The following is a 21,552-nucleotide window of genomic DNA, read 5'->3' as shown; positions in this document are numbered from 1 at the left end:
CAAACTCATTATGTAACCCAAACTGGCATTGAACTCTTGATCCTCCAGCCTCTATTTCCCAAGTGCTGGGATTATAGCAATGAGCCAAAGGGTTCAGTTTTGAATGGTGGGGCTTTGTGGCTGCTAGTCAAGTTTCCTGCAAACTGATGTATTTAACTGCCTTTGCTTTCAGAGACTGGGTCTATGTCCTCAGCTCAATGATACAAGGTCTTCTAGATGACTAGACTGTCTATCATCAAGCTTTTTAAATCCCATGCTATGCCTTAATAAAATGATTATGGAAACAAAATTAAATATCTTTATAAAATTCAGATGCAGTAGATAATAATATGCATAATAAATTTCTGAACATTAACATTGAATCAGCATTAAATGTTCATATGCATAGTGTGAACTAACACATGCTTTTGCAGTTTAGTAGAAATAGTAATTCATGATTCAATTGCCTCCAGGTAGAACCTTAATTTAAACACACAGGGCCATTTTTGGTTAGAAATACAAATTAAAAAATACGATAGACAAATCCTTTCTAGGAGCACAACTACCAAGTGTCAATCTCTTGAAGTATTAGTCTACATAACCTTTATTTGCCGATTGTCTTTAAATTATTTTTTTCCAAGATAAAAATCTCATGTATCCCAGACTACCCTCAAACTCTGCAGCCAAAATAACCTTGAACTTCAGATTCCCCTGCCTCCATCTCTCAGGTACTAGAATGGGAGGCATGTGCTACCAACCTAGGTTGACTCCATATTGGGAATTGAACCCAGGGCTTTATGCTTGTTGGGCAAGTACTCTGTCAACTAAGCTACATCCCAAGTCTCTTATTGAGTACAGCCTTGACTTGAAAAATCCCATCACAAATTAAATCTTGAAGCCAGAGAAAAGAAAGTTGTTCCTCCCCTTAAATTTATTCCATTCTGAGAAAAGGAGCTCTGTTAAAGTGCAGAGGAATCCTCTGGTTCAATGGCTTTGTTTTCCATTTTTCCTATGAAGAGATTAAACTATTATAAATAAAGAGGAAAGGATGAAGAAGACTAGTCAAGTGTCAGAGAGTTTGATGGGATTTGAATTCTAGGTTAATAAACACCTTCATTTTGAAGAAAATTAAAATTCCTTTTGTAGAATCTGAAGGTCATATTCCATTTTATCTTGATTTGAAAGTTGAAGGTCAGATCAGAGATAATTAGTTGGAGCATTCCAGAGAAAAATAAACACCACTCACCTATCTCAAAATAGCCAGGATTATGCATAATAATTCTTATTTTCCCTGCTGATTCTGAAACCAAACCAGAAACAAAGTCTTTCAGGACTCAGATACAAACTGGCAAATTATCTCTCATGCAAGTAATTTGGCTAAGACTTAGAGGAGGTAGAAGCAATACATCCTCAGATCTAACTGCAAACTGCTTCTAGTAACTCAGGCAAGAGCCTCAAAGAGGAAAAAGACATCTTCTCCTTTTATTAAGGGAGTTGAAGAAGCCAGCCTAGTCTAAGATGCTGTAATACAATGCCACGAGCATGGTGACTGTTAGAGGAGGTCACAGTCTAATGTGAGTATTTCCAGGTCCTTAGCCCCTTAGCTCTAACTTCAAAATAAGAGCTAACATAGATTTAAAAAAAAAAAAAAAAAAAGACAATTTTATGTGGAACAAAGCAACAGTACAGATCAAAGAGAGATAACTGTCTCGACTGATTGACAGTGAACCACAGAAGGGAAGATACTCAAGAACCCAAGCAAGCTACAGCCTAAAGTCTCTTTGTATGGGGTCTGAGAGAAAGAGGAGGTGGTTTCCAAAGGACATAGTTTGGGTGGTTCTCTATTTTGAGTGATAGATTACATAATCTCTACTGTGTGTGTGTGTGTGTGTGTGTGTGTGTGTGTGTGTGTGTGTGTGTAGACCCTCATTTAAATTATGTGTGCTCCCAATTATACATAGGCATAAGATGATAAATAGTGGGTTCTCCCCAGAAAGTTACTAGAGGACACAGTTTGGCTTTACCACACATGCACCGAACCCAGTTCAGGCCCTTCTACTTTTTGTACTCAGATGTGTCGGGAATATACTTAAATAGAAACTGTCTAAATTTGATTGCTACCAGGGATGGAGAAAGTTATATCATTGTTCAAAGATGGGAATATTTAGCAGTGGTTCTCAACCTGTGGGTCACAACTCCTTTGGGGTCAAACCACCTTTTCAAACTCATAACAATAGCAAATTATACTTATGAAGTACCAACAGAAATAATTTTATGGTTAGGGTCACTACAACATGAGGAACTACATAAAAGGATCATAGCATTAGCAAGGTTGAGAACCACTGGCTTAGAGATAAATGCATATGTGGGTTTGATGGGCTCTGAGTTTGCTGGGTGCAATGTTTGGAGAAGGGTGTGTATGTATAATACTTGTCGGTAAAGGTACTAGGTTACCAAGTGCATTATTATGGGGGAAGGGAGTATATAACTCAAGAACCTAATGGAGGTGCCAGGGTACTAAAATGCCTCCGTTACTTGCCTGCCTCAACAGAAGCTTATATCCTCACAGTTCTAGATTGTTGAACTCTCAGGTCAAGTTGCTATCAGAGTTTATGTCTTCTCTTCCTCATAAGGCCTGTCTTCTGTTTACAGGAAGGAGAAGAGCCCTTTGGTGGATCCAAGTCCTATTGGATCAAGGCTTCATTTTTACAACCTCATTTAAACTTCATTTTGCTGCATCCCCAAAGGCTTCACTTCCAGCTATAGATAAGTAGGGGTGAGCGCCTCAGGTTGTGAATTTTGAGTCCTCATCAAAGCTAATCAAGAAACTGTTTTTTTCTTCTAATGCACTCTTACCTGAAAGCTCCCTCTGTGACACATATCTAATTACAGGTGTCCAATTTATAAACAGCTCTGTGAGAGGTAAACAGGGGCAACAGTCTCCTGTGATCCCAGCTACTACATTCACTGATGATCAATGAGACTCTCAGATTCCAGCTGTGGAACTATACCACTGGGTCTTGGAGCCATTAAGGAAAACAAGAAGCAGCATGTTCTGGGCTCTGTTATATTTGCAATTATTCCTCAACCACTGTCCTGTAACATAACATTCAGATGCAAGTTCACTGGTAGAAGCATTTGCACAGAAGTACTTCTTAAATGAATTTAAAAAATCATTTATACACACACACACACACACACACACACACACACACACACACACACATGTTTCGTCTGCATGTACATCTGTGCACCACTTGCATACCTGGTTTCCACAGAGGCCAGAATAGACCTCTATTCTGGATCCTAGAATTGAATCCTCTAGAGCTGGAGTTACAGTCAGTTGAAAGCTGTCATACATGGCTGGGAATTGAACCTGGATTCTCTGGAAGAGCAGTGATACTTTTAACCACTGAGTCACCTCTCCAGCCCCAGAAGTCTTTTCTTTAAAAAAGAAATTTCCATGAATTTCCAGAAACTAAAAATATTAGGAGCTTTCTGTCAAGAATACAAGAGCAGTAAGGAATCATTTATGAAAGGTTTTGTTGAAGGCTAGGAATGAAACTCCATGGAATGCTTGCCTAACATTTACAACGCCCTTTCTTGTTATCCCCAGCAAAGCACAAACCAGGCATCATAGCACTGTAATCTCAGCAGTTGGGAGGTGAAGGCAAAGGGCTTCAAAGTACAAGGTCGTCATGGGCTGCATAGTGAGTTTGAGGCCATTCTGCACTACATAGGAACCTGTCTCAACAAACAAATCTCCTGTTGCCATGCATGAAGACATACCCTTTACAATCCCAGCATTTAGGCGGTTGAGGCCAGCCTAGGCTACATAGTGAATTTGAGGCAAGCCTGAGTTACAAAACAAGACTGTCAAAAAACAACAACAATAAAGAAAACAAGACTAGTTAATTAGCACTTGGATTGACCTCCAGTAAAAGGACCTCTGCCTTACAGGCTCATAGCCTTTCCAGTCTTGTTAGCAGACAGTTCTGGGACCCAGCTGCAGAAGTCTGCAGAGTGGTTGGCTAATGTTCTGGAATGTAGCCTGTGGCCGGTCCATGAATTTTCCCTCTGAGCAAACAAGCTGGCTCTAGAGGTAATCACACATACTCACTTATTCCCATTAGCAACCCCAAACAAGCAAGTGGCTTTACCCAAACAGCAGGAAGGACGGTTATTTTTGAATGTGCCCTGTCTAATATGCTTTACAGTTTGTGGTTTCTCAATAACAAGAATCATACAACTATTAGAATTATAGGAGAATTCAGAAGCAGGCGTACCAAGCAGAGAGAGAGTTAAGGAAAGGTAATGAATGCATTAGAAATGAATGAAAGTGGGAATTCTTATTTATAGTTCTAGTCCCACTTTTAGAAAGTGCTATTGGAATGGAGTTTAGGCTCAGTATGGCGATATGACTTTAATCTCAGAGCTGTAGAAGAGGACAGAGGCAGACAGATCTCTGTGAGTTTCAGCCTTGGTCAGTGTGGGGCGTTCTAGGGCAGCCAGACCTACAGAGTGAGACCCTGTTTCAAAAGAACAAAACAAACAATAACAACAGACATTGAGTTCAGAAGGAAACTAGCTGTGACTTTTGATAATTATCAGAGGAACTGATTAGATATTTTTCTCTCAACACGTTTGTCTTCCTGTATATTTTTTTTAAATAGATATGTTCCCAACTAACCTTGAGGAATGTAGCCTGATCAGTACCCAGGGGAATACAGCAAGTCACAGCAAGTCAGGGAGGCAGAATTTTCCTGATTTCCCATAATGTCCTTGTGGGGGCTGCAGTGAAGATAGACTGTCTCTTTCCCATGTAGGCACCTCCTGCTGAGTCAGTCTGTTAACACAACATAGCTGAAAAGTCCACAGCCTTGTGTGCTTCTACCTTCTCCGGATACCAACGGTGAGTGCACCTCCAGCTCACCCTTCTGAGCTTCCTCCAGCACAGCCTTCTTGGTCTACATTCATCCTCCATGTGACCTGGTTTTAGAGAAGACACAGTTGAGACTCTCAGATAAACACATTGCAGGTTAGCAATTACAGTATTGCCAAATAGGTGCTGCTTTTTAAAAACAATAATAAGGAAACCTACATTACTGCCATACTTCACTAAATGGGGGATTTTTTAGTCATCAGGACACATGCTTATACAACACAGCCATTTCTTCTGAGGGCTCTCTGAAGTCAGCAGTTCTCACAAATTGAGGGAGCTACCTCTTAATGCATAGAATTATTTAATAATTAAGTTTTACTTTTCAACATACCAAACTACTGACAGGTCACCGTGATAGTCAATCAAGCTTTAAAAAGACACAGCTATTCAATTGAGGGAAGTATTTCCTTGTGAGAGTCATTTCTTGGACAACTCCTTTCATCTGGAAACCAGGAAGTGAGTCAGCTTTACTAACTTCAATCTCCTGGTTGGTGTTTTGTTATTCATCCGGACTAAGGACATTTTTTTCCTCCCCACAGAACCTGGTATGACCAAGCAGGCAGGTCACTTGCTGAAATCTCCGCTTCAAAACATCTACAGGTTCTGTTGTCAAGGATCTTAACAGCCTCTGCTTGGAAAGGTGCCTGGCTGGTCACAAGACTATGACTCATCGGCGTTAGCTAAACACAAGACCCAGCTGACAAAATCCATGACGTCATTCCTTTTCTATGTGTCTTTAACATCGTTTAGATACAGAAGTCCTTGGATAATATGCAAAGCTTTCAAATAAGAACATGTCTGGAATACTTAAGAGAAAAAACACCCTGTTATGTCTGAGTAACAAAGGCAATGCAGGCTCCAGGATTCTGGGCTTGTGGTACTTGCTGATACAAAGTACTCCACCAAGTTTTACAGTGTATAAACTAGTCACTAGGGCTGGTTAAAGTTTAACTCAACTGAAATATTTCAGACTTGAGTAACTACTGAAGAATGCCCAGTTTGGTAGTACTGAAAAAATCAACAACCCCCAAGAACTATTTCCTTGAGACCCACCAAAATAATGAGCAGAAGAATTTTAAAAGTTTTTCAAAATCAAGAGAAAATATTGAAGTTGTGTGTGTGTGTGTGTGTGTGTGTGTGTGTGTGTGTGTGTGTGAAATGTGACCATCAGTAACTTCCCACCTTCTTTTTGGTCTCTTATATTTATTTAAGAACAAATATTACTTTTACAGTGAATAACAGCAAAAATGAAGTGTCAAAACACAATCCAATTTTTCTGTTGTGTTTTGATCCATAAAGGGTAAAATATAAAAAGGAAAATGGATCAAGTCACCTGACCTTACCTCTATGTTAAAGCATAATGTCAGGAAGACAGCACAACAGGGTGAGATCATTTGTTTTCCTAACCAGCTACTGGTCCTGAAAGAGTATGAAGGGGTCCCCCTTAGCCAGTAACACAGATAGCAATCTGTCCTGAGAAACCTAATCACTCATTTGAGCAAAAAGCCAGCCAATAATAAATGAAGGATCGGTAATTAATTATGCTGACCTTACTTTTCCTCTGGGTAGATTTATTGGGAAGGGGGATGGTGGTGCAAGGCAGGAGTGTCTCATTTGGGAAAGGTTTAAGCTCATGTGATGAAGTGATGTTGCTTTCAAATTGAGCAAATCATTGTTTAACTTCCTTTTTCCAGTCCAGCCTCTCTTCACTTCTGGGAAATCTTAAGAAAACACAGAAGCATTGTCGAACTCAAAAGTGGAAGTCGAGGATTTGAAATGTGATGGTACATCCTGTTCCCCCCACAACCCTCCCACCCCCGAAGAAGCAGCAGGATTAGAAGAAACTTCTTCTGTACTCATTGTAACTTCATTTTCCCTTAAATCTCATTTTAAAAATCTGTCTGCCATTCAAGATTATTTTTCCAGACTCCTTTAAATTAAGGCTACCATAGAACAGCAGTGCTCCCCCTTTCCAGCAACACAAATAGTTTTGAATACTCTGGCCTCTGCAGTGTGTGTGTGTGTGTGTGTGTGTGTGTGTGTGTGTGTGTGTTCAGACATAACATTTGTGCTTACATGTGGAGGATAGAGGACAACTTCAGGTTTGAGTTCCCAGGCATTACACATCTTTGAGACCTTTGAGACAGTTTCTCAATGGGTCCTGGACCTGTCCTTTAGGCTAGGCTGGCTGACCAGCAAGACCCAGGGATCATCATTGCTCTATCTCTCCAGCACTGGGCTTATAAGAGTGGACCACCATGCTTGGCACTTTTTGTGGATTCTGGGAATCAAAATGAGGTCCCCATGCTTGTATGGCAAACATAGACTGAGGTACCTCCCAGGACCCAGCCTCCTCTTCTTATGCTGGTCCTGCTCCATCATATAGGTGATCCATCCTGTTCTTATTCTTCCAAATTCCATTGTGTGCACAAAATGTTTTCCCCTATGAAGACTTTTTTGTCAAAATTTACTCAAACACAAGTACTCAAGACTTACTACACCATTCGTAAGTGTTGGTTATGCTGTGGCGCTGCTCATCGTGGCTGGCTGCCGCCTGCAGTGGCCATGCCGGTGGAGGAGAATGCTGATTGGAAGAATCACAGCCATGGTTACCTTTTTAGAGCTTTATTGGGGGGGGGGGAGACAGAGAGGGAGAGGGAGAGGAAGGAGAGGGAGGGGGAGAGGGAGAGAGAGGGAGAGAGAGGGGGGCTGACGAAAGGAAGGAGAGGAAAGAAAAGAGAGGGACTCACAGAGGGCCCACCACTTTTTAGGCTGGGACGCTGTCTCAGGCTGATGACATAATTAGGGACAGAATCCTTACACTAAGTACATTAACAACACAAGGCATGCAATAGCTCTTTAGACAATTAAAAAATGAGTAGCCTAGAATGTGGGGGCAAGAGGATCCTCCTAGAGGCCAAGGGGCTTAAACAGAGTTATTCAGCTTCTTTGTTCAGATATATATATATATTTTTTTTCGGACTCAAAATGTGATTAAAAATCAGACAAGTTACTTTTTCAGATTAGTAATGTATGTATGTATGTATAGATAGATAGATAGATAGATAGATAGATAGATAGATAGATAGATATGAAGCTTCTTAAAAAGCATATAGATTAGATCACATATGCCATTTATTTAACAGCTTTCTTCCACCAAATGGTGTAAACTCAGTCATTATTCTCAAGGAAACAGAACTCCTAGCAGTCATGTCCACCCGTCAAACTGGGTGGCCAAGAAAGGAGATGTGTCAATTACCAGGGAAGAACAGCACTTTTTTCTGATTGTATTGTCCTTCAGCAAAACCATTCCACAAACAATTATAACTAACACATATTCCATGTTTCAAAGAAACTGCTATCTCCTCCAGGGTCACTTCACAGAAGTCTTTTATTTTATGTGTGTTAATATTTTAGTTACTAACCGTTATATGTTTGTGTAAGGCATCAGTATCTTGCTCTTGTGTTGTTTTTGGTGGTTCTCTTTTGCTTGCCTTCCAGAGAGGTTTTCACCATGTAGTCCTGGCTAGCCTAAAATCCACTATGTAGTTCTAGTTGGTCTCAAGCTTAAAGGCTCCTCCTGCCTCTTCCCCCTCAGTGGTTGAATTAGAGGCGTGTAACACCATGCTCATCTCCATATCTTGCTTTTAAGTGGGATTTCATGTCAAATTCTCAATGGATGTGGCATGTGGGTTATATTTATAAGAGAACAAGTTACAGGCTTTTAAAAACTGTGGAGTTAAAAAGTCAGGATAACTGTCATTCTCTGTTTTAAGAAAAACCTTTCTGCCATTGTGAGTACTGAGACACAGTTAAATATCATACAATCATTTCTTCAATAAATTTAGGATGTGTAATGATGACTGATCCCCTTTCAAACATCTCAAAATCTATCAAAAGGGCTCAGAGGCAAGGATTCAGTTGCAAGGCTAATTTCTCTTGGATCATTCCTATTCTAAACTGTAGCCTTTTACTCTGAATACGACTCAAAGTTGATTGTTTTCTGAAGTACACAGATCCCATCTAACCAAGTCCTAAGAGTTCTGTATAAATTAGAACCTAGGCTAAAACAATAATGAAGGTGAGAAGCAACTAACATCAAGTAGCCACTCCTCAGCAATATATGCATTAGTGCAAAACATATATGCATGTGCATATGTGTGTGTGCATGCAAGCATATGCGTGCGTGTGCACGTGCGAGCACACACACACACACACACACACACACACAATTTTATAGCCTGAGGATATAATCCAAATTTGTGAATCACTCAATAGTTGTACAAAGTTTATTCAGAGCTTAGGCTTTTTTTCCTTCACCTTCTTATGACCACAGTTCTTAGCAGGATTTTAAAGTGTAAATGCTATTAAGTGCATAAAGAGAAATGCACCATAGACCCAAGAACAGCCATGAAACAAACACAATACATACTGAGACTTACGAATCCTCAGATCCTTAACTCATGCTAGACAATGTTATATTCCATTTTTAAAACATTTTGAAAAGGAGACATTTGATGTTTTATCATTTCCAGTCTAAATCTAACTAGGAAAGCAATGCATTGCTGGATAATTTTGGTATCATTATGAGTATCAAAACAGTGCACTCCGGGATAGAAGGAGAGCTTAGAGGTCAAGAGCACTTGCTACCCTTGCAAAGGACCATCTGTTCCTAGCACCACATCAAGCACTTCATGGTAGCCTGTAGCTCCATTCCCAAGGGATCTGATTCCCACCTCTGGCTTCCCTGCATACCTGCAAACAAGCGGTACACAGACAGACAAGATGGTAGATAAATATGCACATAGAAATTTTGAATTGAGCAAAAAATTTAAAAACCTCTGCACTTTTCCATTCTCCATAGCTCTAAACATTGGCTTTCTTGTGAAAGATATTGGTCTTTGCTGTAAAAAGAATGGTAGTTGATCTGTGTAGGCCACTTAACCTGAGATGCAAATTCACGGTAAATAATGAAGGTGAAAGTGGGTACTGAAAGGTAACAGGGGCACACGCATCCAAATTCCCATCTTCAAAACTATAATCAACATTTTAAAAAAGTGTTATTAAGTAACTTATACAATACTTACAGATAATCAGTTCATACATACTCTGATAAAATGATTCATGGAAGAGCCTGATTGATATAGAGTAATCCATCTGTGAAGATGTTTCAAGACTCTTGAGTATACATATTAAGCCACTGATAGTAAAGAACCATATATACAAACACATATATGTATGATATAAACCCCTATATATCATATAAATAAAATAAAAATATGCATGATGGCTATTCTTGGTTGTCTACTTGACTGAATCTTGAATTAACTAAAACTTAAATGTCTGGGCACACCTGTAAGGGATTTTTTTGTTTTGTTTTGTTTTTTGGAGACAGGGTTTCTCTGTGTAGTTTTGGTGCCTGCCTGGATCTTGCTCTGTAGACCAGGCTGGCCTTGAACTCACAGAGATCTTCCTAGCTCTGCCTCCTGCATGCTGGGATTAAAGGCATGCACCACCACCGCCCAGCAGGGATTTTTTTCTTAATTAAATCATTTGAAGTGGGAAGATTCACTTTTAATGCAGATCTTTGAGGTGGAAAGATAACATCTTTCATCCAGATCTTTTGAGGTGGGAATATCCACCTTTATTCTGGACCACATCTTCTACTAGCAGCCTTTATAAAGGACTTGGAAGAAAAAAGCTATCTATCTATCTATCTATCTATCTATCTATCTATCTATCTATCTTGATCTTGCTAGCAAATCTGTTCCTTCATTGGGATTACAGCCTACTCTGTTCCTTCATTGGGATTACAGCCTACTTCATTGGGACTCTGGGATATACTGAAGACCTTTTGAGGTATCCAGCCTCATGGACAGAACAACTTCTGGATTCTTGGACCTTCTTGTGATAAACAGCCCTTGCTGGACTAGCTAGATCACAGTCTGTAAGCCATTCTAATATATCCACATATGTGTGTGTGTGTGTGTGTGTGTGTATTCACATACATATTTTATTTTACTTATAATTTCTCTTCCTCTAGAGAACCCTGACTAATACAATATGATACATAATATAGATGCATATACCAAAATAAAGCTTACCTGAACACAAGCACTGTGACACCATAACCACCATTCTGATAATTAAGATGTGTAAGTAACTAATGAGCAGGTAGTGTATACAGCATGGATACACTGGATGAAAAGTTGGGTCATGTCCTTTGGAGGACATATTTGTACAAAATTGTGCCATGCTATTCAGAATGGTGTATAATTTTAAATATATTATTTCTTTCTAGAATTTTCCATTTAACATTTCTGGACCCCAGTTGACTCAAGATAACTAAAACCATAGAAAGAGAAGCAGACTAATACAGGAGTACCATAGCTAGTGCTTGTATTTAAGTTAAATAATAAGTCAGTATTTTCTACATAGAAAACTACTCTCTCCTATACACACTTAAAAGTGGGAAATTTCCCATTCTTTCTGGTTATGGTTCATCTCCATTAAATTCAAAGTAAGTTAAAAACCAGCATGATATTACAAGGTAAATGAGTGTGTAAGGAGGTCCTGCCTCTAAGAATTATGTATAATAAGGAAATGAACTGAAAATGGTGAATGCTAGTCATGAAAGTTGTCTCATTTAAACACCATGCCAATCAGCTCAGGCACACAGCACTGAAAACAGGTAGCCTGTGAGGAAGAAGAAACTTTGCTACTAAATGAAAACATTATAAGATCTTGCAGCTAGTAATAGTCATAATAAGCACCCAGGGCTGTATTGAAGTATTCCTGAGAGTAGGTTGGGAGGAGAGAAACACATAGCAAGTACACGATGTATGAGGCACTGGCCCAAATAGATCTTTATTAGAGGACTAAGGAGTACCTATTAATTTCAAATGAAAAATATCTGATGATCCAACATTTGTCTTCCACAAGTCATTGCAATGGGTTATTTGGCAAATTGACATTCATCTCCTTCCCTGAATGCCAGCATTTCATCATAACACAACTGCGCCAGCAGCAGGACAAATGGACGATCCAAAGAGTTGATTATCCTAATGGTGTTTCCTTAGCCCAGATACGGCCTAAAAAAATGAAAGAGAAAGAAGGGTATGAAATTAAGTAACCCTCAAAAGACTGATTGCACAATAACACGTGTTAAAATTCCCAAACAAAACAGTTATTATACTGTTGTAAACGTAATAAATGTGCCCAATTCCACTTTAAAACCTCACCACTTAACAAGCGATAAGAAAGTATGTTGTATTTAAAATATCATCAGACATGTTTTTCTAGATCCTTGGGGGTCATAGAACTTCAATCCAATGACCACTTGGATGAAAAGCATCCACAAACAATATCAAAGGCATTCTAATGAGACAACATCTGCTAAACAAAATTAAAATGTGAGTTCTGTGGCTCTTCAACATAATCATATCGGAAAACACATGAAAAAGTATATTTATGGGCTTTTTCCCAAAGGTTAGTCAAGACTGTCTCTGTGTCCAGCTGACACCTCTCCAAAGGATTCAGAGTTTGGAAGTAGCAGTACAGTGAGGTGTTAGAAGTGAGAGCAGCATGAAGTTGTAAATTTATAAACTTCCCCTTTTTATTAACTATTGTAACCTCTACGTGTTTGTTTGTATGTGTATGTGTTCACGTGCGCTTATTTTTACTCTGTAAAAGAATTTGTACATGATTTTATCGAAGTTGTTTTAATTTTATCTAAGCTTTCCAAAATATTCAAACTATGTGATATATGAGATGTTGTTGAGTTTTGTGAAAATACACAACATCCTAGTTTTGTAAGGGAAAAAGAATCTTGAGGAACACTTGGTGAGTTTTGCTGCTGAGAACATGAAGGAATATCACACTGCACTATTATTTCAAGTCTGTCCTTTCAGTTTTTCCATAAGGTCACAAAAGTATAAAATGCTAGGTAGCATATGTTTTTGGCTCTAGGGACCACCAGGTCTCTGTTGCAACTCTAAGCAAATCACTGTAGAAGAAATCTTTGAGTTATGGTGAGACAGCCGCTGCCATGTTTTAATATCATCTTGTCCTTGCCTATGGTTGCCAACACTGAAATTTCCTCTGCTTCCCTGTGTTGTCAGCTGCTTTTCACAATTTATTTCAGTCATTTGGAAATGTAAAAACAAACCTGTGCTTAGATCAGTGTTACACAAAGCAGCAAGCTGGAACTGTCCTGAGGACCACGTTTTTTCACACTCTGAATGCAATGCTGTCTGCGAAGGCAGTGTCTTTTTTCTGTATCTATTTTATTTATGATGTTTGGTGACTGATGCAGATTGGGAAATGGGAAACGTTTAATTGTTCATCAAAAGCACCAATGAGTTGAACAGTTACTGTGAAAAATATTGCTGAGTTTGCAGAAAAAAACTATTTTATTAATCTGTAAAAATCTAACTTGGAATCTTTAATCACAGTCTCAAGAAATTTAATCTCAGATTTAAAATTTAAAAAGTCCCACATTACTTAATTCTCCAATTTAAAGTTACAATCTGAAGATGTGGAAATGGGCTGGTCAGTGTAAAGAGGATTTCTAGCTTCTAACAGAGAAGAAAAAAATGTTTAATTTCAGAGCAGCCATGAATGGGGTCACATGGTACTATTTAGCCCTGTATGACCTTGTGTAAGTTCCTTAACCATTGTGAACCCTCAATTCTCTATTAGTAGAGGAATATATAATTTTATTATATTATAAAGTATATGTTATTGCTATATGTATGTTACTATTAATAAGTTTTCTATAAGGATCACAAATAACTTGTCTAAAATATTTAAAACACCTCGGCATGGTGATTCACCTTCAACCCCAAGACTCAGCAACCTGAGGCAGCAACCTGAGGCAGGAGGATCATGAATTTGGTAAGCCCGGACTACCTACTACCTAGGGAATTCCAAGCTCTGTCAAGACTCTCTCTCTCTCTCTCTCTCTCTCTCTCTCTCTCTCTCTCTCTCTCTCTCTCTCTCTCTCTCTCTCTCTCTCTCACACACACACACACACACACACACACACACACACACACACAAGCAGAGCTAGACTGATGGCTCGGCAAATAAAACATTTGTTGTTGAAGCATGAGGACCATAGAATTTGGTTCCCAGAACCCATGTAAATGCTGGGAATGTATGGCAGCATGCCTGCAATCCCAGTATGTATGAAGTGCAGACAGGGATCCCAAGCTGGCTGCCTAGACTAACCAAATCAGCCAGGCCAGTGTGAGTGAAGGATCCTGCCTCAACTTTTATGCCATGGACAGCAACTGAAGAACACACCCTGGGTAAGCCTCTATCCTTCACATGCACACACACGTGAGAACAGGCATGTATATGCAATGTATACGTACTCATACAAGCAAAAAGAATCCCAGATTTTGGTATAGAAAAGAACATAATTTAGTCTGGAACTACTATTCAACTAAGTCAACGGAAAAGTCATTAAGTCCTTCATTAAAATGAAAGTTAAAAATCTCTCATTTTCAGAGAGAAAAGTTTAATAAGAAAAATTTATCTGAGTTAAAAAAAAAGTCGTGAAACCCTGTAATGAACACCCTCTTTTTCTCCCTATTTTTGTCCCAGTGCATGATTTACAGCTATTGATTTCTAGTTTGCTCCCATGTCTCATGTCCCTGTACATTTACATCCATCTTATCAATTACTGTTAAATTAGATTTTACCATTCTATCGCATTATACAACCCTACCACTCAAAAATTTCTAGGGAGGTTATTTTGTTTTCTACATTAAGTTAGCCTCTCCATCGCTTCCAGAAACCTCCTTGTTGCAACATAATTTATGTGTCCCCTCCTCTTGGTCACCTTTAGCATGCTCACTCGCTTATTGTACTTTTAACTATCTCTTTTCTGTTTTATGTTCTTTCCCAGAGCCAAGCATTCTCTGCTCCTTTTCATTTAGAATTTTCAATCATGTCACTTTTCCTCATAGGGAGGCTTTGCTGAGTTGATGGTCTTGGTGTTTGATGTCTCAACCACTCTCTCCAATTCCCAGGGACACGGGCTCAACTAGGAATAAATTTAACGAACGTCAATTTTGGTGTCTAAAGAATAGGAAAGAGTGGCTATGCCATTTGCTGGACCAATATTAATTTTGGCAAACAATTTCCAACAGCTTCAATATAACAATATATTTCACAAGTCCCAGCACTTGGCTTGCAAAATTACTAATTTGACCTCAGGTTCCTTTTGGAGGGACTAATAATACACACAGTTAAATCTTTTCTGGGTATGTCATTAAAGGATCTTGTTTTAATTTGAGGAAGATGGATAACAGTTAGCAATGTCTCTCTTGAAAATGTTCCATGGGAGAATTATTGAAAGTACACTTCATGGCTTGAGTGCTGGATGCTCAAACAGCCCTGTTGTTTGGTTTGAAGCAGACCCAGCAGTGGCCCAATGGTTATGGCCCTTCTCCATTCAAAGGGCAAATGGCCTACTACTTAGTGATGTAGTCAGCTTTTCATTTTCATAAGAAAACATGCCTTCCTTTCTGATCAATTTAAGAGTAAATAGAATTCTTATTAGCAAAAGAGAATTTGTGCAGACTGGCCATTGTCAGAAAATGTAATCACTATGCCTCTGCTATTTGTTAAAAAAAAAAAAAAAAAGCTATGCACTGAGAATTCCAAAAAGGAGATGTGGTCATTTTGTCCCTTTAAGTATTCTACATTATTTTTCTTGGAAAAAAATTACAAAACTGCACATTTAGGCAATGCCATTTTGGTATTTTAATGAAAGTATGCTTGCTTTTATTTGTTGTCTAAACTGATTTGTAATAAACAGCCTTTGGTGGTTGTAAGATGGCTTAGTGATCAAATCTTCTACTGCTCTTGTGGAGGACTTGAGTTCAATTCATGGCACCCACATCAGGCAGCTCACAACTACCTATGACTCCAGTTCCAGGGAATCTGATGCCCTTGGCCACTTAGCAACCCACACTCATGTGCACGTATCCACACAAAGACACACACACATATATAATTAAAAATAATACATTTAAAGAAAACAACCTATTGTTCAACAATAAGAGAATAGAAGATAAGACAAGCTTTATTAAAAACAGATTCCAAGAAACAGTAGAACTGAAGATGGCATCAACGTATAGTGACACAGGAAACTGTAAAAATAAAAATAATAGTGCTAAAAAAAACAAGCCAATAAACATAACAATACAGAGACCAATTCCATGTATATGAATCAAAATCTTTCAAAAGTCAATAATAAAATTATTTACAGATACCTTGGATTTAGAAGTACAAAAAAAAAATAATCAAGCAATCAGCACAGACTCCATTTATCTCTTTTTATTATTTTACAGTACTGAATTGAAGAGAGAACCTGCGTTAAGTTAAAAAGTGCTCTATTGTTGAGCTAAATCAGGGTTCCCTGGACAGATTCTCTTTCTTGTTTGTTTGTTTTTTATATTCTGTTTTGAGGCAGAGTTCTTTAAGTTGCAGAGTCCAGCCTTGAACTTTGGAGCCTCCTGCCTCTGCCTGAGGTTGCACGTCGCTACTGATAAACATCTTCATCTGTGACATCAGAGGGGCCAGCTAGCCTCCTATCCACATAGCTGTCATTCAGACTAAAGGGAAGTGATGACGGCAATGTGTTTAGTGCAGCAAGTGGCATCTCAGGCTGATGTCCAAATTGATGTGCTCTGCTTGCCTTGCCCCTGGAATCAGGCCATGTCATTTCTCATCTGTGTTAACCAGTTCCCGGGGTCTCTCTAGTATCCACAAAATTGCTACCATATTTGAATTATTTTTACTTTTACTACAAAATATCTCTAAAGCTCCACTTTGCTTATGCTGTTTCCGTATTTATGATATGCAACTGGGCTGTGTAACCTCTGTAGGATTCCACTAGGTCCCTCTATGTAGCCCTCCACTCACCACACTGTTCTTGTAGTTTTATAGACTGTCTGTTATGATAGGCTTTCATTAAATACACAGAGCCCAAACATGCTGAGCCTTGCCCATCTGTCCCATGGAGAATGTCACACAGTGTCCTTTGGGTAGCTTCATATGTTCCATCAAACCCCTCTCCCCCTCCACCACCAAGATCCTCTCAACCCAGCAAAGCGTCACTTAGTTCTTTCCACCAGCAGCACCAGGTACATACTTCCAGCAAAACCCAGCTCACAATTTGTTGCCAATGGCTATTCACACTGCACCCCTCCTGGAATAATCTTATTTTGTATTTCAAATTATCAGGACTTTTGAACTGAGTATCCATCTGTGTTGAATGGAGGAATACACTGAAGTGCACAACATAATTATGAAAAAATGCACATATTTGCAGGACTTTAATTTTTTCAGTCCATTAAAATAAATGCTGATAAAATTGCAATAATGCAATTTAAGCATTTTGAATATGTTAGAAGCCCAATGTATTCTTGCTAGACTAAAATCACCACTACCCTCCATCTAATAACATCATCTGCCCTCTCATTTCCCTGAACAACCTGATAATCACTGTGGCAGATTTGTGATGTATTATAGTTAGGAAAAGGTAATTTTAAAAAATTATTTCTTTTCCTCTTTGATATTAAGATATAATTACATCATTGCCCCTTCTCTTTCCTCCCTCAAACCTCTCCCATGTATTCATTCGTTCTTGCTTTCTTTCAAACTCATGGCCTCTTTTTATCATCCATTGCTTTTACACAAACACACACACACACACAAACAAACACACACACAGACACACTCACTCATGGTGTATAATGTTGCCTACATGTATGTTTTCAGGACTTACCATTCGGTATTGGATAGCTAATTGGTGTGCTCTTCCTTGGGGAAGACTATTTCTCCTAGAAAAAGTAATTTTTAAAAGAGGATAAAAGCATGAGAATCATGAGTTCAGTCTCCAGACTCATCCATGTACAAAGCATGTAATTATAAACAGAGCACTGGGGAGACAGAGACAGGCAAGTACCTGAGGCTGACTGGCCATCCAACCTAGCTTGTTTGGCAAGCTTCAAGTCAATGAGAGATCCTGTCTTAAAATAATAAGGTAGAAGTTATCTGAGGAAAGATGCTTAAGGTTGTTCTCTGGAATTTACAAATATACACACATCTGCACACACACACACACACACACACACACACACGAATTAACAAAAGAACAAATTAAAAAAAGTATAAAATACAAGAATGTCTCTGATTCAAATAAACAGAGAATCAGTTTAGGAAAAAAAGAGCATCCCAAAACAGGGTCCTGAATTCCCTTTGCCCTGTGAACAGATAACTTTAGGAGTCACTAAATGAGTTTTGTATTTCTAGTGTCTGTTATTTATTAAGCAGTGCAATGTTATTCATTAAGTGGTGCATGTTTACCATGCAAGAAAAGCCACAAGGTACAACAAAACCCACTATAAGGGTTTATTAAGGGAAGGAAACAGAAGGGGTGTGCATATGCCTATGGGGAATGACTGTGCAGGAAGGGAGGGAGGGGTAAGTGGAACCCACTTTTATAAGTTATCCCCACACATGCACATACAGGCTTACATAGCTACATCATGCATGTACATAGATTACGTGATCACACAGCACTCGTATTACATAGGACGTAAGGCCCTGGGATGACTAAGCATCTTGCCAGCACACACTAGGTCATGTAGCTGGGGGAATGGCTAGGAATTCTAACAGTGTGTGTTTGAAATTGACAGAAAATTCCCAGAGAATTGTTTAGGCTTAGATATGTTGAGAAAGCCCTATGGAATTTGATTAAACTAACAAGAAAGATTGGAGCCACTCACAGATGTTAAACCGATATTACCAGTCATTCTCAAGCTGCATTGCTACTTAAAAGTAGAGCAGATACGTTCCATAAACTTCATTCAACTGATAGGACTTTAATTTGTAAAGCTATTCAGGACCATTCTGTCATATTATATTGCATTGTTATGAATCATCACTGCTATTATTATTTGAGGCATGAATAGCCAATATAAACATAGCAATTACTACACTCCAGGCAATGTTATGATTGTTTTAAATATAGAACTCATTTTACTATCATACAAAAATTCCAACAGTTGGGCAACAAATCCTGGATAAGTAAATTGAGGCACAAAGAGATGAAAAGTAGCAAAGCCTGTGTCTCCAACACAGTGCCCATCTCAGGGAAGGTTAACTCTCAGTAGAAAATACAAACCATTTTAGCACCCTATTGATTTGTTTACTCTTGTGGCTAAAACAAGGTTGATGATTTGTCAAAGACAGAAATTAACATTCAATTCTGTGTTAGGTTTGTGTATATGTTTGTGTTTCTGTTTTCACTTTTTTTGGTGGGGAGAGGAAAAGAACATTAAATTACTTTTTGTGAATCAGATATAAACAACTTTGGCCACATAATTTTTAAGGATTTCATGAGTTCTCTCTTGTACATTAAACCTTAAAAGAGTAACAGTTCTGAGTTGAAAATACCATCTTTCCCAACAGCTGCCAAGTACCAATGAATATGAACCAAGGATACAAAGAAGTCCTCAATAAAACCAAACAAGTCTGTAATGGTTTCCAGTAGGGAAGTCCTACAGAGCAAAGTCAAACTCTTAAGTGTTTCTGCCCTTGATAGAGTACCTCTGATCCTTTGGGTATATCATCTATAACTTTGCTTTAGTTAAGTGTTGTTGTCTATAGCACAGATACTTGCAGGAATGATGTCTATGACTTCTGTCTGCCTCAGTCAAGCAGGTAACCCAAATAAGTTATAGTTTCATTCGAATTGAAAATGATGATTCATGGGCTGGAAATGTAGCTCAGTTGGTAGAATGCAAGCATGAAGCTCTGGGTTTGGTCCCAGCACCACAATACACCAGAGGTGGTATCTATTGCTTCATAATGCCAGCACTGAAAGGAGGTGAGAGGTGTTGTCAAAAATATCAAGAATTTGAGAGCATCCTAGGCTACACAGTGAATTCAAAGGCCACTCTGGGATGCATGATACCCTATGTCAAAAAAAAAGTATGGTAGGGGAGGGCTACAAGATGGTTCAGTGGGTAAACATCCTTGCTACAAAGACTGGCAATCAGAGTCCAGTTCTGGGAACACACATTGTTAAAAGAGAGAACTGACTCCTCAAGTTGTCTGCTGTCCCCTACCCTTCACACATTCATTGTGTCATACATGCCCACAGGTATACTACACACACACACACACACACACACACACACACACACACACACACAAATGTAATAAGGACTGTAGAGATGGCTCAATGGTTACGAATACTTGCTGTTCCAGAGGACTCAAGTTTAGTTCCAAGCACTCTCTGGTGACTCACAACCACCAACCACCTGTTAATTCCAGTTCCAAGGGATCTGACACTCTCTTCTGGCCTCCTTGGGTACTGCACACACATGGTACAAATATGTACATATAAGCAAAACAGTCACACAAAACTATCACACAGAATGTTTCTTTAAGAAAAGATTTTTAAGCCGAGTAGTGATGGCACACGCCTTTAATCCCAGGGCTCGGGAGGCAGAGCCAGTCGTATCTCTGTGAGTTTGAGGTCAGCCTGGTCTGCAGAGCAAGATCCAGGGCAGGCACCAAAACTACACAAAGGAACCCTGTCTCAAAAAAACAACAAACAAACACAAAAAAAAGAAAAGATTTTTAAAAAATAATGTCATAAAAAATTTTAATATAAAAACTATGAATCAGTTTCAAAACTAAGACCTTGAAGATCCAGAGAGGAATTGGATTAAAAAGGATCTATCTCTGTTTCATGAGCTGGCTTTCTGGATCCCCATTACCTATGGTTTGACACCTTGCTTACCCTTGATGCTGCAGGGAGGGGCTCGGTCCTGCCTCAACTGAAAGTACCCGGCTTAGCTGTCCCCTCATGGGATAATGTACTCTTTTGGAGGAGGGGATGAGGAGTGGGCTGGGGGGGAAGGGAAGGGAGTGGGGGAACCAGGAGGAAAAATGAGAGGGGGACCTGTGGTTGGTATGAAAATGAACAAAAATTTAAATTAAATTAAATTTTTAAAAAAAGATTTTTATTTTATGTTCTCCACTAAGAAGGAATTTTTTGCTTGACAGACACAACTAAGAAATGAGCTTTCAAAACTCCTACAGATGAAAAGCATGTATTAATTGCTCAATATTATTTAATGAGTCAGTATGTTTTGACAGCTAGTATCATCTATTAAGAGTTAATACATTTATTAAGAGATTTAATACATATTTGGAATTGTTTACTAATTTGGAGAATTTTTAAAATTCACTTTGATAATTGTATGATTTATTTTAGAAAATTAGAGAATCAGTTATACGTGTATATAATTTTATATAAACTTTCAAAGTATATAAGATGCTAATGAGGAGAAAATATATAAGAAGCATTATGTATCTTTTACAAGCAATTTTCAGTAAATTATCACAGATATTTAAGATGAGTTTAGTTGAACCTTTTAGTAATAATATAGTAATGTATTTAATGATAAATGATATAATTAATTTTATCAGTTAAGCACACATTGGCAAAAGATGTTGACTAAAGTTACCTATTTCAAGTTTCTATGCTACCTCTGCAAAATCCTTCTGAATGTTGATCTTCATCCTGATCAAATACCATT

The 21,552-nt window shown here is 38.6% G+C and overlaps 1 long non-coding RNA gene across 1 annotated transcript; it reads left to right on the top strand.

The window, feature by feature from the left end:
• Positions 1-2,635: 2,635 nt before the first annotated feature.
• On the top strand, positions 2,636-5,965 carry LOC119087953. Its single transcript, XR_005091503.1, has 3 exons — positions 2,636-2,755; positions 4,806-4,891; positions 5,267-5,965. It is a non-coding gene; the product is annotated as an uncharacterized LOC119087953 (long non-coding RNA).
• Positions 5,966-21,552: the final 15,587 nt, after the last annotated feature.

This window comes from Peromyscus leucopus, chromosome 5, assembly GCF_004664715.2.
Source record: "Peromyscus leucopus breed LL Stock chromosome 5, UCI_PerLeu_2.1, whole genome shotgun sequence".
In the NCBI taxonomy this organism is placed as follows: domain Eukaryota; kingdom Metazoa; phylum Chordata; class Mammalia; order Rodentia; family Cricetidae; genus Peromyscus; species Peromyscus leucopus.
This window is presented reverse-complemented; position numbering and strand designations above follow the sequence as displayed.